Source organism: Chelonoidis abingdonii, chromosome 26 (assembly GCF_003597395.2).
Source record: "Chelonoidis abingdonii isolate Lonesome George chromosome 26, CheloAbing_2.0, whole genome shotgun sequence".
NCBI lineage: Eukaryota > Metazoa > Chordata > Testudines > Testudinidae > Chelonoidis > Chelonoidis abingdonii.
Window position 1 is genome coordinate 13,279,430 of NC_133794.1, and position 17,654 is coordinate 13,297,083.

Here is a 17,654-nt window from a genome sequence, read left to right on the forward strand (position 1 = left end):
TAAATTCAAGGGAGTTCCACCAGCATAAAACTTGAGTAATGTAAGGGGAGAGTCGGGCTCCCAGCGTGCAAGGAAAATCCAGTTGCGAACACAGAAAATGAGCAATGGCTCCGCTGTTGCAGGAAGGGCGGAAGTACTTTCATTAGCCCGCTGTTGTTCGTCTGTGTGTCACTTGATTCCTTGCTGGGCCTGATCCACACAGTGATCTATTACAGCTCCCTCTTATAGGCCCTGGACTTCAGTGCAAGCTGTAGATGCGCACGCTTTTGGTTCTGGGTGCCGCAACTGAGACCAGGCCTCACGCATGACCACATAGAGCAGAAGTGGCCAACCTGAGCCTGAGATAGCGAGAATTTGCCAATGGACTTTTCCAAAGAGCCACAGTAATACGTCAGCTCCCCCCCATCAGCTCCCCCACCCCGTTCCCAGCGCCTCCCACCCACCACTGCTCAGCACCTCCCCCTGCCTCTCTGTCAGCTGTTTTGTGGTGTGCTGGAGGTTTGGGGTGGGGGGAGGAGCGAGGGCACTGCAGGCTCAGGGGAGGGGTCGGGCAGGGGTGCAGTGGGGGCAGGGTCTGTGGCAGAGCCAGGTGTTGAGCAGTGAGCACTCCCCCTCCCCCGGCACATTGGAAAGTTGGCGCCTGTCGCTGCAGCCCCAAGTCGGTGCCTATACAAGGAGCCGTATATTAACTTCTGAAGAGCCGCATGTAGCTCCAGAGCCACAGGTTGGCCACCCCCAACACAGAGAGAGCCCGTCCCTGCCCAAACAGCTTGGATGCGTATGGGGATGGATAGATGGAGAGGTGTGTACGACAATGGATATATAAATATACAAAGAAAGAGAGAGGGAAGTGACTTGCTCAATGTTAGTAGCAGACTTGGGATTCAAACCTTGGGATATGTCTCCCCATCCAGTGCCCTGTCTGGCAGACCACACTGCTGCAGAAAATACTGTTGAATTGTAAATTACAGCAATTTAGTTTCCACTTCTGTGGCCCTGGAGATAGTTGCATCGCTAGGGAGCCTATTTCTCGCTCCATTTCCTCATTGTATACAGCTTGCTCAGAAGCACGCTCTGCTGATCCAGAGGCACATTCCATTCTGCTGCTGAAGTAATGTTGGAACAGGATTTCTTGGAGAGCTGAGTTTTTTCCAAGTGCCTGTATTTACGGAGCCATGCTGGTCCCTCCACGGTGGGGGTCGTGAGACGCTTTTCATTAGAAGCTTTTTTTTTTTTTAACAAGGCTCCTTTCTGCCTGACGTTTCTCAGGCTTGCCTTTTAGGCCAGAGGAAATGTTTCTGGGGAAAGTCTGAGGTTAACCGAACATGCCGTGTTGGACTGACATGGCTTTGGGGAGAAAAATGTCTGGATTTTCACTTGTTGAAAAGCTTCACACACACCCAGAACTCATAAACATCTTGGGCTAGTGATTGATCATTTGTTCAGCACGTTACCCTTCAGGGAGAATCAGTGCATGGGTCTATTTTTGTTAACGTTCTTTAGAAAGTGATTGGATTCTTTTCTGGGGCGAAGTGTCAAATATAGGAACTCTGGATTCTGTGTAAAGCTCATTATGGAAAAGCATAACATCCAGAGAGATAGTGTGGAAATGAGAACACAGATTGATAGATGTGTAAGGGGATGGATAGATGAAGGGGTGTGTAAGGGGTGTGATAGATAGTATATGGAGTGGAGTGTTTGGGGATGAACGGATAGATCCTCTCTTTGTCTAGTCTGGGTATTTATATGGTGCCAGTTACCATGGATTCATAGATGGGTATATGGAGGGCTGTGATTGGGAATGGGTGGATGGATGGGTGCATGTATGAGGATGGACTGTGTGATAGACACAGGCCAGTTGGGAACAGCAGAGTAGTCAAAGGGAGATACACTGGCCACTAGATAAGCAGTTTCTGTTCCCTGAGTGACCAGAGCAGGGGCTGCTTCAGGCTAATGAGAACACCTGACTCCAATTAACCTGCTAAGAGTCAAGTGAGGCTGTTAAGCACCTGACTCTAATTAAGGCCCCTCTGATGCTATAAAAGGGCTCACTCCAGTCAGGCCAGGAGAGCCAGAGGAGAGGAAGTGCATGCAAGGAACTGGGAGCAAGAGGTGTGCAAGAAGCTGAGAGTGAGTAGGCACACTGCTGGAGGACCAAGGAGTACAAGTGTTATCAGACACCAGGAGGAAGGTCCTGTGGTGAGGACAAAGAAGGTGTTTGGAGGAGGCCATGGGGAAGTAGCCCAGGGAGTTGTAGCTGTTGCGCAACTGTACCAGGAGGCACTATAGACAGTTGCAGTTCACAGGGCCCTGGGCTGGAACCCGGAGTAGAGGGCATGCCAGGTTCCCCCCAAACCTCCCAACTCCTGATCAAACACAGGAGGAATTGACTTGGACTGTGGCTTCTACCAGAGGGGAACGTCTCTGGGCTGTTTCCCAACCCACAGGGTGAATCTGTGAGGCCAGCAAATGCACCAATAAGCGCAGGACCCACCCAGGTAGAGGAGGAACTTTGTCACAGTGGATAGAGGGGTGTACATGGGGATGGGTGGTTGGATGGATAGATAGAGCCTCCCTTTGTCTAGTCTGGGTGTTCAGATGGTTCCAGTTCCCATGGTATCTAGGTGCCGGCCCTGGGCTGCAGTTCTTGTCATTGGAGGGGCAGAGAGATGATGGGTGGCTACTGGAGGGTGATCACATGTCTGTGCAAGCTGCAGGGGATGCAGTCGGCTCTTTCCTCACTGTGATGCAGGATGTGCTTTTCAGAAGACCATGTTGGGAAGTGCCACTGCAGGTCCTTTCCTTCCCTTGCTGGGCTCCTGAGATGGGAACGTGGGAGCACAGGGCCACTTTTTGGGGTTCCCTGATCTTCCAAACTCTCTGCTACATCAACTCCAACTCCATCCACAGGTCCCAATGTGTGGAGTCCTCAGAGAGTATAAGGTCCTCTGCCATATGGGGAGAGGCAGCATAGTGTAGCGAATAGAGCAGCAGGTGTGGACTGGGGTTTATCTCTGGCTCTGCCACTGGGCTCCTATATGACTTTGGGCAAGTTACCGCCACTTCCCGTGCCTCTGTTTATTTAGACTGCGTGATCTCCTGGGTAGTGACTGTTTTTCACTAAGTGTATGTCCCAAGCCTGGCAGAATGGGGCTCTGATCTCGGTCAGGGCCTGTGCATATTTCTGTAATAGAACCCATAGCGATTATACTAGAGAGATTAACTCAGGGAAGGACCCACTGATAACACAATCGGATTGATAGATTCATAACTTTTAGGGCCAGAAGGGATCATTGTATCATCTATTCTAGTCTGACATGTTGCATAATGTGGGGCTTGTGAATTTCATCCAGTTACTCCTATATTGAGTCCAATAGCTTCTGTCTGACTAAATTACTGCTAGCAGCCAGACAACCTGTTTCCTTGATTCCCTGAGTATCAGAGACCTGGAGGAATAAAGCCCGTTTCCTGCCCTCTCTGCATGAGGGCTCAACCCACGCAGGCTTTTATTACGGAGTTCTCTGAAACGAGTTTGTGCTCTGTGGACGGATCTTGGTCTTGATTCTGCTGTCACACGGGGGTGAATCAGCAGTAATGCTGCTGACATTAATAGGCCAGGGCCTCAGCTGGTGTAAATCACTGAGCTTCATCAGTGATTTACACCAGTTTGGAATCTAGTCTATTGAATGCAATGGGGCTTGGCAGATTTGCAACCACTGGGGCTCTGGCCCACTGAATGCAATGGAGCTATGGCCAAGTCATACAAGCTGGGGAAACTGGCATAATGGAGTTGCTGGGATAAAACTGGTGTAAGAGAAGAATCAGGCCCATTATGCCAAATTTTTGCCCTCTACACCGATGTAAATCCTCACTTGGTGTATATTGGTCACAGCTCTGTGGAAGTCAGTGGGCCAGATACCCAGCTGGTGTAAATAACCAGCATGCCACTGAAATTGTTGAGGCAGGTTCCTGGCTGGTGTAAATTCACTGCAGTCAGCGGGGTCAGATTCCCCAGCTGGCGTAAGCTGCGCTTCAGTGACACTATTGTGATTCCCACCAGCCAGCATCACCATGGCTCCTTTGGAGTCAATGGGGCCAGATCTTCAGCTGGTGTAAATTAATGAGACTCCCTTCTGCTGGACTGGTGTAGCCCATAGATTTCACTGGCCTGTGCCAATTTACATGAGCCAAGGAGCTAGTCTGAGAAGCAGAGGCAGGGTATCCCGTGTTATCCAGCCAGAGCTGGGCTCCCTAGAGAGAAGCCTGGTTTGATGTCATTTCTTCCATTGTCCCCATTGCAAATTCCAGCCTGGGTGTATAACTCTCCTGAAAGCAGTTCTGTGCCTGTCACCCAACTGGGGCTGATTCCCAGTCTAGATCTTCCCCTCCCAACTGGGGGAAGATGGACAGTGGTTTGGTTGGACACAAAAAGCTGCTTCTTTCCCCTCTGAGACGATGTGTTGGTTTTTTTCCCCCCTGGCAGGTTATTTTTGCAGCAGACCAAGGCACGCTCCCATTTAAAACATCAATAAATCAGCCCAACGGCCTTTTAAAACCATTCCCCCTCCCTTCCCTTCCCAGAAGAGAGAGCGGCAAGGCTTGAGTCAGCAAGGGTCATTATTAAGCCCTGAAATAAGCTGATTGTTTGGACGTACAAAGCCTGGTGCTGACATCTGGGCTGACAAGGAGCCAGCAGCACTGACCGATGCCCTCAGGGAGGCTGGGGAACGTGGGTCTGAAGGCAAGATCCCTTCCCCCGCCACCCAGCCCCATCTCCCGGGCCATGTTGCTGGGCAGGTTCAGGGTCAATCTGGGTGGCGTCATGGTGGAACTTGAAGCGGCTGGTCTCAGCACAACAAACAAAGGCGCATTGATGTGGACAGCAAGGGTAAAGGAGCTTGGGAGATGCCCAGCCATGTGCTGGGATGTGCTGCTGGATGTCTTAGAGAGGTTGGGCCAGCCCATGTGATAGGCAGCAACATGCAGAGGGATCCTGGGTCGTCCATCAACCCTGTTCTCTTTTTAGAGTCCTCCTGTACTTTGCTGCGGGAAGGGGAGGCGCTGGCCGACAAAGGGCAGAGAGAGAGAGAGAGAGAGTGAGTGTGTGTGTGTGTGGTGGCGGGGGGGATCCGTACTAATAAGCTGGAGGCAGTTCGGCCACATAAGGGCAGTATGGGAATTGTGTTTCATTAGGAAACAGGCAGAATGGGAGGGGAGATTGTGTTTCAGGAGGGGAGGAGTGTACACATAGGGGGAGGGAGGAGGGGACCATTTAGGTACCAAAAAAATGGAATTTTCTTTTAGTGGAAAGATTCTGTAATCACATCACTCAAAACCAGCTCAACTCATTTGGCTCAAACTGTCCCCCAGAATGTTACCCATGAACTTGGACCAACCATGTCAGCTCTCAGCCCACGGGGCCATCTTAGGCAAGCGATGAAAAATAGTGGCTCATGATAGAAATCTCTTTGTCACATTAACGATCAAGGAGGTCATTTTTTTTTATTTTTGGCAGAACACCATAGAATCATAGAATATCAGGGTTGGAAAAGATCTCAGGAAGTCATTTTGTCCAACCTCCTGCTCAGAGCAGGACCAGCCTCAACTCCAACTGCCAAATTTACCCGTGCTTGTGGGTTTATGGCATAAAAGATTTTTGGACTGTTTCAGACCTTCAGACCAGCCCCTGATTACATGTGAGGGCCTCAAAATAATAATAATTAATAATTAATAATAATGGTTGAATATTTTTTGACCAAAAAAAGGCATTTCAGACAAAATAAAATGTTTCATATTGGTTGAAACGTTAAAACCAGAAACTAAAACCTGAAAAACACCAAACAGATTTTATTTCTCATCAAAAAACTGGGGGGAAAAGTTTTGGAAAAAAAAATAAACAAGATCTTTGGTTGCGTTTCTATTGGTGGGACCTGGCAACCCCATAATTTAGATGTTCTTTGTCTTGTCATTTTCCAACCAGCTCTACAACTAACAATAACTATAGGTAGAGCTTCATCTTTAGATCTCAAAGCACTGTAGACAGGATGGCTGTATCATTATTCCCATTTTACAGATGGGGGAAACTAATGCACAGAGAGGTGCCCAAGGTTACCCAGCAGGCCAGTGCAGAGCCAGGCCTCCTGAGTCCCACATCAGAGCTCAGCCACTGGACTATAAATGGAGCTTATTGTGTTAAAACACTGTCCAGACATTAAGTACCTACGCATTTACGGCCACCTTTACGCATTACTGTCTTCATGTTAGAGAAGGCAGGTCAGAAAAATGCACCTTGCACTTGGAGTGGAAGGTACGGTGGTTTGTGATGGTCCTTCAGTTCCTGGGGGAGGTCATTTAGCAGTCTCAGACCAGCGGATGTTTGCACTGACAGAGGAATTGGTTTTGTATCACAAGGATCTTAGTTTGTGTTTCTTGTGGTGCTATCTGGCAACCTCTATAATTTAAATGGCCTTTGTATGTTTGTGATGAAGTGGGACTGTTCTTAATGTTTTCTCTGAATACTGTGTGGGTGCCTCAGTTTCCCCTATGCATTTCTTAAGTAGCTAGGTGGTGGGATAAGGGTGTGTGATTGTTGCAGAGCCTAGAGGGCAGGTGTGATGCTGTCTGCACAGAGAATGGGCGACATCCTGTCTCCTGGCATCTGATGGCCTTGACCCCTCCCCTACAAGGTGCCAGCTGAGAGTGTTGGAGAACAAAACGATCTGGTGGCCTCCTTGCCTGGGAAAGAGACAAAGGCCAGAGGAGGGGCTGGAGGGAGTTTCAGTTTGGAGCTGGTTGGGGAGATGGGGAGAGGCCCAGAACCTGTGTTTGGGCTCCCACTGCACATGATGGACCTGACTGAGGGGTCCTGTTCTCTGTTCCTACAAGCTCTATTTTAGACCATGCTCCTGTCATCTAATAAACCTTCTGTTTTAGTGGCTGGTTGAGAGTCACAGTGAATCACAGGAAGTGTGAGGTGCCGGGTCCTGACTCCCCCACACTCCGTGACACCATTCTTATATCAGAAGGTGCTGGTATGGTTTCCCTTCTGTGAGGCTGGAGTTATGAGCTGCAAGGACTTTTGTTCCTCAGTTCCTTTTGTCATCAGGACAACCCAAGGCATTGGCAACTTTTGCAAGTAACCAGGCTACAGCAAAACAGAGTTGATAGGCACATGGGCCCAGATCCTTAAAGATATTTAGGTACCTGATTCCCATTGATGTCAAAGAGAGTTAGGCACCTATATATCTTTGAGGATTTGGGCTATGATGTCTGGAGGAAGAGCTGGTTCTTTTAATACCTAATGATGTTATTTATCCAGAAAAATGGTTTGTCCCCTGCTGAAGGTTCAGATTTCCTAAGGATCAAACCCAGTTTTCACTTGGGCAAATTTCCTTTGAGCAGGGACTGAGTGAGAACTAAGTAAAACTTGGCCCTGCAGATATAAAGTCCCATCTCCTAAGTAATTTCATAGTTGTCTCACGATCCATTTAATGTACAGGCAGTGGGGCCAGGTTCCAAGCTGGTGTAAATCAGCCAGCGTTCACTGGAGTCAGTAGGGCCAGATCCTCCGCTGGTGTAAATCAGCCTGGTGGATTTGGTCGACTGGGGCAGGAAATTTGTTGACCTGAGCTATTTTCATGCTAGTGCTAACATCCCCATAGACTTTACTGTGCAATCCTTTAAGACAGGAACTTGGTACCCATGTAGTAATGCAGATAACTGGCTACTCAGGGAGAGAACTGTTCCTACTCCCAAGACACCTCAAAAGCATGATTCATGGGTTTATTAAGAGCCGGATTTCCAACTCAGCACTCAATTCAACGTATTGTGTTCTTCTGAAAATCCAGCTGCTGACTTTGGTGTCTGAATAGATGCTGCAAATACTCACCAGCAACCACAGACCACACAACAAAAACACCAGCCAGGAACCTATCCTTGCAACAAAGCCTGTTGCCAACTCTGTCCACATATCTATTCAAGGGACACCAACATAGGACCTAATCACATCAGCCACGCCATCAGGGGCTCGTTCACCTGCACATCTATCAATGTGATATATGCCATCATGTGCCAGTAATGCCCCTCTGCTAGGAGTGCTGCCAGCTTTTTTGGTGTCCTAGGCGGTGGAAGGTCCTACTGTATTTTCCACTGCATTCATCCGATGAAGTGGGTTTTAGCCCACGAAAGCTTATGCCCAAATAAATTTGTTCGTCTCTACGGTGCCACAAGGACGCCTCCTTCTTTTTGCTGATACAGACTAACATGGCTACCACTCTGAAACTTTAAATATTCTGTATATCAAAAAAATGGATCCTTAAGCCACTTCTGATAGCTGCTGTGGCTTGTGGAGGGCATTTACTGGTGTGGACATGTTGGGGGCATGTTTTTCTCAGGTCAAGGAGTGACTGAAGCTCTTTTTACCATGGTCTCTTATTACAATAACACTCTTGATGGTTGGGATTTGGCCAGCGATGAGCCCCTCATCCTTAGATGCTTTGTAGTGAAAGACAAAAGTATCCTGACTAGAGTTGGTTAGAAAACCAGGGTGGGGTTTTTCCTGTGGAAAATTTCAACTTTTTTATCCAAAAGAGAAAAAAAGGATCATTTTTGGCCAAAACCAGGTTTTTTTCCCCAACAAAAAACTGAAAAAGTTTGAGGCTCAGTAACTTTCTGTGACATTTTCATTTGGTCAAAACCCCAATTTTCCGTTGGGGAAAAAAAAAGGTTTTGAGGGAAAAATGTCAACCAGCTCTCGTGCCAATGCTGAGGAATGTCAGCTGTTCAGAAGCTATCAGGGCTCTTACTCCTCGCCTTCCAATGCCTCCTTGATTGCGTAGCCTCTTAGGGTGACATGTTCCAGTCTCAACAAACGCCCGGCTTTAGATTAGCTTTTGCTGCATTTCGTCTCAACGATGGACGGGAGCTTGTTAACTTGAGCGTCGTTCATCAGCGCAGAACTGCTGGAGCCTTTTCTTTAACGAGAGATAAGAACAAGAGATAGAGACACGGGGGGTAGACGCCGTGCTGGGCCTCTTTGGAGGAGAAGCCCACAGGAATTGGGAGGCAACAGTGACTGAGTTCTGGACTGCTCTGATTTAGAATCCCCCACAAGCCTGAGCCATGCTGGCAGTACAGTCTAGTGGGAAAACCAATGTGCTGGGGGTCAGGAGACCTGGGTTCTAGAATCATGGAATATCAGGGTTGGAAGGGACATCAGGAGGGTTAAGCCCTTGCTCAAAGCAGAACCAATCCCCAGTCAGATTTTTGCCCCAGATCCCTAAGTGGCCCCCTCAAGGACTGAACTCACAACCCTGGGTTTAGCAGGCCAATGCTCAAACCACTGAGCTATCCCCCCTCACAAAAGAGAGGAAGGGGTCATGGGGTGGCTAGAACCCTTAAACCAGGCCCACCCCCTGTGCAAGTACCTGTCCACACACTCTAGTCCTAGCTCAGCCTGCAGCCTTGCACATATCACATCCCTGCTTGGTGCCTCAGTTTCCCCATCTGTAAAATGGGGATGATGACACTGTAAAGCACTTTGAGATCTGCTTATGACAAAAAATAGGTTAAAGGCACCTGAAAATAACTCTCAGCAAAAAATCTGTTTCAGCCCCAAATCTGAAACACCAATTATTTGCTCAGCTCTTAGTTATTTTTTATTTGTCAGGCCGTCTCTGAGGATCAGAGCAGTGAAAGACCCACATCATCACTATGGATCCTAGGGGCCCAGAAGATCGTGGGGGTGGCAACTATTATTGTGAAGCTTTCTCCTCTTAGCCCACTTGTCTCCCAGCTAGCCAACTTGATTCTTCCCCTGAAGTCTTATTTTTTTAAGGCCCTCAAGTGGGAGTGGAGGGCAGAATAATCTAGCCCCTCGCAATTTTCTCCACCACTCAGAATGAATTTTTGACACAGCAGTTTTGATCTATTGATTTTCGGTCCCATGTTCCTCTTGTTCGCTAGACTTGCTCTTGGCACGGTCCCGGGTTAAAACAGGAAGGTTTTTTGTTTGGGCTAATTCAGACTTTTTGTCTTTTAACTCGTGCTGACTTTTTTATGTAACAGGCTGAGCTAGACTTCTGTGACTGGAGCCAACTTAGAGTACCAACCCCCTGCAAAACACAACCCCACCTCATGAGCCTCAGGGCCAAATGAGAAGCAGAGTGAACATTTTGTCTCCTTTTCAGGAACACACGGCATCAGGCTTGGTAAGAATGACTGTATGCAGCTGCGGGCGGCCCATATGAAAGGTGCTGCTCATCTCTGCATCTGTCAAGTGACTGGTTGTGTGACCTTTCAATGGTAAACAGTCCAAGGTATTTAACAGTCGGGATGCAAAGAAACAGACTCAGGGGACAGAGCCACTTGTGGGTTATCATCACCTGGCCCTTTAAATGACATCACCCTAAGGCACAGCTAAATTCCACACCCCAAGTGGAGTTACCTCTAAATGAGTCTTGACCTTTCCCCTCCTTGCTGGCTAATGTTGCGATAGATAGAGCCTTTAATATCTGCTTAGCCTTTGCAAAAATTATGATGATGAGAGTCACCCATTAATCAGCTCTTTCCCCTTCAGTACTATATAAGCAGAGACAAAGATTATGTCACGGGAGTTCATCTGGATGCATTTCTGCTAGTCCATGATCATAGCTCCATCGACCAGACACATACAAGGAAATTCACCATGTGCAGAGAAGTTAGTGCATGGATTAGGCCCCACTCAGGACTAGGCCCCACCTAATTAGGTTTTAAGTGATGCATGAACCTGTGCTGGCTGGCTGCATGGCTTTGAATTTTACCCAAAAGGCATCTGCTTAGATTCAAAATTATTTCTTTCTTTCTTTTTTTTTTTAAAGGACCAAACAGCAGAGCTGGCTGGGGAATATATTTTATTTTCTAATAAAAATTCCCACCCAGCTGAAAATTTTTGATTTTTGTCTAAATTTTTCATAGGGTTGGTTTTTTTTCCGCCACAAATGGGAAAAACGGATTTTTTTTTCCTGTTTTTGACAACCATAAATGTACAGTTTTGGCTGTCAGAAAAAAAAAATTAAACAAATAAAAATTGGAGGGTTTCGATGAAAGCCTGAAAGATTTTGATGAAAAACATCTTTTCTCATGAAAAGATCCATCTCATCCGAAAGGGCACTTTCGGCCCCCCCGCTCCAAAAATTTCCAGTGTAAATTTCGCAACCAATTCTGCCAAACGGTCATTTTTTAGTGATTCTTTGCATACTCACCGAGCTCTCATTAAGCCCTATCATGTAGAAGTCAAGGCTCCCCGCACCATCATTTTGGATATTAGGAAGAACTTTTTCACTAGGAGGGTGGTGAAGCACTGGAATGGGTTACCTAGGGAGGTGGTGGAATCTCCTTCCTTAGAGGTTTTTAAGGTCAGGTTTGACAAAGCCCTGGCTGGGATGATTTATTTGGGGACTGGTCCTGCTTTGAGCAGGGGGTTGGACTAGATATCTCCTGAGGTCCCTTCCAACCCTGATATTCTGATTCTATGATTAGCAAAGCTTTGGTGGAGCTATGCTGATTTACACCTGTTGAAAATCTGGCCTAGAGGTTCCATTGCACCAGAGAGGGACCACAGAGAGAAATAACTCTGAGGACCAAACAAGAAGTTCTTCTTAACGGAAGGAAAGCCTGGCGCTGCCTTGTCAGTCATTGCTGTAGGGCGTTTATGGCTTTGTCTGTTGCTTTAATGTGACCATATTCTTTAAACACTTAAGGAATGCCTGACCTTCTGCATGGCTGCGCTTCATTTATTCTCCACACCCAGTCCTGTGGCCTTCTAGCTAAATTGGAAGGACTCAAGCAGTTGCCTTTCTCCAGAAACCGAGGGCCCTGTGTGATATGCCTGAACCCAGCTTTGCTTTGAAGGAAAAAGGCTAGTGGCTACTGGATAGTTGACTTAGGGGCCCTGAGTTCTAGTCTTGGTTCTGCTGTGTGACCTTGGGCAAGTCATTTCCCCTCCAACATTTGCATGTCTTGCCTAGATTGTTCTCCCTTCCAGGCAGCAGCTGTGTTTCGGAGCAAGTGCCTGACAAGAATGGGGAACCTCATCCAGTTTGGCACCTCTAGAGGCTACTGCAATTCTAATAATAATCTGGGGTTGTCCATGTTACCAGCGACACATCTTCAGGCCAGATTCACTGCTGGTGCGTGAGGCAATGGATCTGCATTAATTTAAACAGCTGTGGATCCAGTTGGTTGTCTTTTCTGCTGACTCCCTACCCTCCAGAATGTTTCCAAGAGTCCCACTGCTTGACAAATGACATCCGCTCCCCAGCAGCTGGGCAGTCCTCTGAAACCTCCAGGACTCAGTTCTCAATCACAGTACCTAGGAGAGGATCACACAAGTGAGGCAGGCATCACCCCCCAAACCACAAGTGCAGCACACTACTGTCATTGTGGGGCACACTGCTGCAGGGCTGCCATCTAGGATGCCCCATAACTGTCAACCTTGGGCTTTCTTCCACTTCCTCTGGGTCACTGTTCTGATCTGAGGTGGCAATTCTTAGATGCCCTGGTGAAAAGCTGCCGCCTTGGCATATAGGATACCACTGCTACAGCATCCCATCCTCTGGTCTGTCCCTTGGTCGGTTGATGGGGCTAGGCTAGCAACAGCCAAATGCCCCCAGAGCCGCACACTGTGGCCATCGCTAGTAGCAATTTCCACCTGTGACAGATCCAGACCAGTGGGGTCCAGGAGTCTGGTAGAAGGGAGATATACTGACCACTGGGTGAACAGTTTTCTGTTCCCTGAGTGACCAGAGCAGGGGCTGCCCTAGAGCAATCAGAAACCTGCTAGAACCAATTAAGACAGGCAAACTAATCAAGACACCTGGAGCCAATTAAGAACTTTCTAGAATCAATTATGGCAGAGAGGCTAATCAGGACACCTGGTTTAAAAAGGACCTCCCATCAGTTAGTAAGGGAGGTGTGCAAGGAGTGAGAAGGTGCTGCTGGAAGAGTGAAGAGCTCAAGCGTGATCAGGCTTCAGGAGGAAGATCCTGCATTGAGGATAAAGAAGGTGCTGGGGGAAGGCCATGGGGAAATAGCCCAGGGAGTTGTAGCTGTCACGCAGCTGATTCAGAGAACGTTGTAGACAGCTGCTATCCACAGGGCCCTGGGCTGGAACCTGGTGTAGAGGGTGGGCCTGGGTTCCCCCCATTCCCCCAACTCCTGATTGGACACAGGAGGAGTTGGCCTGGTCTGTCAGAAACATCAGAACGGAAGGTCTAAATTGGAAAGGGATCTGGCCTGTTCCTGGCCCACTAGGTGGGACACAGAGACTGCAGGGATTGTACTCAGTTTCCCCCATGCTGGCCAGTGATGAGGTGAGCTGAGTGGATGGCAGGTCTGAGCCACTAGCACAAGTGGCCAACTGAGGGTTGCCATGAATCTCTGAGGTAAGCAAATCCGCCAATTAGCGCAGGAACTTCCAACGCAGAGGAGGAAATTTGTCTCACACCTCTTAGAGGTCTCTGTTGTACCTGATACATCTCTGGGGTGAAGACAGGAATAGACACTTGCCATGATAGCCCAGAATTTGGATGGCACTTCTAAGATTGCATACGGTCTCCCCGTTAGCCTGGATAGGCATATGCCTTCCCCAGTGCAGGCTGCATGCATGGCCTTGGGCATGGGGATGCATGCGGTTCTGGCTCCTGAGAGAGTGGGGGGCATGACCATTGCTTACTTGCTGTTGAATCACCCCAACCATCGCTTTTGAGGAAAGAGAATTATTTCTCTTAATGCCTGATTCAGAGCCCTCTGAAGCCAAGGGAGACACACCTTGAACGTATCTCTTGGCCAGCCACTGGTATGAGCCATCTAGGTGCATTTGAAGTTTATAAACCCCAGGGAGGGGAGAAAAGGGACACTGAAACTTAATACGAGAAAAACAATTGCTAGTCATTTGTACAGAGTCCTAAGGAGACGGGGGCTCCATTGGGCTGTACAGCTGCCCAGGGAGAGAGAGCCCCTGCCCAGAGGAGCAGACAAAGGGTGAGAGAGGAAACAGAGGGACAAAGAGAAGTGACTTGCCCAAATAGGTCACTGGCAGAACCATGAATTGGCTTCCAGGCCACTAGGCCACGCTGCCTCATACATATTAGATCAGTGGTCCCCAAACTTTTCACAGTCACACCCCCCCTTACCCTTGTCCCCCACACATCCTGGGAGGAGGGGGGCTGGAGCTAGGGCTGGGAGCACAGCTGCAGCTGGGGGCCGGGAGCTGTGCTGTGGCTGGGGACTGAGGCTGGGGCTGACAGCCAAGTGTGGAAGCGTGACTGGGTATGGAGCCGGGAACCAGGCCCATGGCTGGGAGAGGGGCCTGAGCAGAGCTGGGGGTGGGGCTGGGTGGCACTCCCTCTTCAGCCCCCATGGCGGCTATCCCAGCTCTGCCACACTCCCCTTAGTGGGGCCCACCCCACAGTTTGGAGACCACTGCATTAGAGAGAAATCTATGTGCTTAATATCTATAGACTCTAGAATACGTGACTGAAGTACCATCACTGGAATTGTCCTTTCAGAATGGTGGAGGTAGAGACTGGATTCTCTATGGGAAAAGGGGTTAGGGGAGGGTCTCTGTGGATTTCACTGGGAGCTACTGGGTGCTGAGCACTTCTGATAATGTCAGGGTGTGTGTGTGTGTGTGTTTATACGCAAAACTTGATTCTCTTCCAAAGTCTGATTACAAACTGATGGATTTAACTTAAATGCGGCAGTGCTGTTACTTTCCTCAATCTCACACCTGCCCAGACCAATTCATCTAGCTAAAGAATTCCATTGCAAGACCCCACAGCTCCAAACCGCCGTGGGAAAATGCATGCACCTTGGATCTTTGTCCGGACAGTGAAAGGAATGCATTTCTCCCTGTTCCTTCTGGTCGTGGGTCTGCTCTGATCCCACGCAGACCTCTGGAGTTGACAGGAGCTGCACTCTCGTTGGGTGCATGGTGTATTCCTCACAAAAGAGGAATAACTGTGTGGGAGGGTGGCTCAATGCTTCGTTCTCCCATTCCTTTCTTGTCCTCTTTTGGGCTCAGGGTAAATCCCCTCTTGAAGGCAATGGATCAGGAATGCATGGCCCAGGTGCATGACGCTTAGCCCCTCCAGAATGTAACACTCCGGAGAAACTACCTGTCCATCAGAAGCACAAAGGCAGGCAGAGGTGTTGAGGATCATTTTATCTGACAAAGGGCTCCAGGTGCAGGGCTGCCAAATCTTTTAATCCCATCCTGAGGGTTAAGAGAAAGGGGTTTGCAAGCTGGAGCCTGCCTGGTTTTTGGAAACCTTCTCCTGCAGTTCAGTGGTCTCTGAGCCAGGATGGGATCAGAGAGGTTACTTGCTTTTGGCTCATACCTTATGCAAGATGTCAGCATCATCATGGGAGATGCCAAAGGGACACAGCTTCCTTGCAGATCAAGCTCTGTCTACCCTGATCTCTAGCTAGGTCCTTCAGACAGTCCGTCTGGATGTTCAGTCTATGTCTGTCCTAGGTGGTCATGTTGCACCATTGAAGATTTTTCCCAGATGATCGCCAGCCATGTGGTGGCATTCCTTGATAAATGTGCTTTGTAATGAGTTGGTCTTCCATGCTAATAATATGGCTGCACCATGCAACCAAACAAGGGTTGGTGGAGATGGCTGGTGGATTTGGCTACAAATATCCTCATTGCTGATCTCGTCCGGCCACTTAACGCCCCATGGTTTTTCTGCACTGCTGAGGTGAAAATGACCAATGAAACCTTGCAAAATAATATCTAGGTACGAGGGATGAGAAGAGGCAATAGAAGGATTCTGAGGAAACGGGCCCAGAGAGCCGAAAGGTAGGTCTATGCTGCAATCACGGTGGCGATTTGCGGCTCATGTAGACATACTTGAGCCAGCTTTAATGTAGCGAGTTTAAGTCCCAAAGCAGTGAAGTTATAGTACTATGGGCCGTACCAGCCTGCCAGGAATCCTGGGTAATAGTTTGACCGCCTGGCCCATCCTGCTACCACTACGGGGCCCATTTGAATTTGTGGCGTTCTAGTCAATAAGCCTTTGGTTTATTTTTACCCCAAGCAGGTCTCTGTTGTGCACCAAAGAGAGCTGATAACTGGGGGGCTGGTTTCACACCTTCAGGGCTGACAAACCAGAGGGGAATGGTCCAAATGTCTGGTACTTAACAACTCAGGATGGAAGGATTTGGGGAGACTGGGCACTGGAAGAGCTGTTGCGGTCACCCTGCCTGGAGTAACAAGGCTGGTGGAAGCCAGGGTGAGACTTTGTGCTTGTGATCAAGCTACTGATGTCAGGGAATTGAGGCATAGCTGCCCAGCGCAAAGGCCCCCTAGGTTACAGGGCAGGCGGTGAGAGGACCCCGTACTGCTCCCCAAAACATCAAAGAGCTGCAGTCACACATGGACATACCTTAAGGATGTGATTTGCAATGCTGCCTAGGAGATTTAGGTACGTGATTGACAGCACTTTGAAAATCCAACCCTTAGGGCAAGCCCAAGCCCAGAAGTCTACACTGCAATGAAATAGCCCCGCAGCCTGAGCGCCGCGAGCCCAAGTCAGCTGGCCCGGGTCAGCTGCGGATGCCTCACTGCAGTGTGGACATACCACTAGTGTTTTGCTCGAGGTCACCTCAGGAGATAGGCTTTGAACTAGGTTTGTGGTGCCCTGTCCAGTGCTTGGCCATAAGACCACCCACCCTTCTGCCTGTGCAACGCAGGCAGCAAAGAAACACTTTGCAAGTTATATCTGCTGGTCTGGATCCTTTCTACAAGCCTTGTGTGAACCCTCTCACCCCCCCACCCCCGTTCTCACAAAGGCTGTTTTCTTCTCTCCCACTGTAAAATGAAGCAGCAGGCCATTTCTAAAGCCTGCCTAGTGCAGCCAGAGCCAGGCTAGCTTGGCCCACAGGCGTGAGAGATTGAGGCTGACGGTGACGGGGAGCACTGCAAATCCATTAAGAAACCAGCCTCTCCCAGCAACCCTCTGTTGCTGCAAGTCCCTGTCCCAAAGATCCAAGAGGATCTGGATACGTCCTAATGACAGGCTGGAGGGGTCTAAAAATAGCAAACGAAACCATGCAGCCTGGTGCGTTATCAAAGGCTGCTCCGCCGAGCTGAGAGCCACGGCTATTCTCGGCTTGGGTGGACCTCGGAGCTCTGGGCTGGGAGCACATGTGGCCCTGTGAAAGCTAATGAAACAGCTTCGCTGGTTTATTGATAGGGCTGTTTTAGCAACACTGAGCAAACATGGGCAGTGCGCGCCGGCATTTTTAATGACAGATCCTCCCAGGTTATTTTTGGCAGACGTTCCCAGCAGCAACAACATAGGTTTTGTTTTTTTTCTGGGCTTTTAAGGATGCAGTATCCTGCCTTGGAGTCTCCTATCATAGCTGAGATACTTTGGGCAAAGTCACACACTCCTGTCTCCACTGCAATACTGAGAAGTGATCTGAAAGAAATGCGTCATTTCCATAAGGATCGTAGAAACTGCCAGACTGGATCAGAACCATGGTCCATCTAGCCCTGTATCCTGCCTCCAACAGAGGCTTCTGAGAAAAGAGCAAGAAACCCCTCGGAAAGCAGATGTGGGGTGATCTGCCTCCACATTATTATTATTGGGAAGGCAGCATGGCCT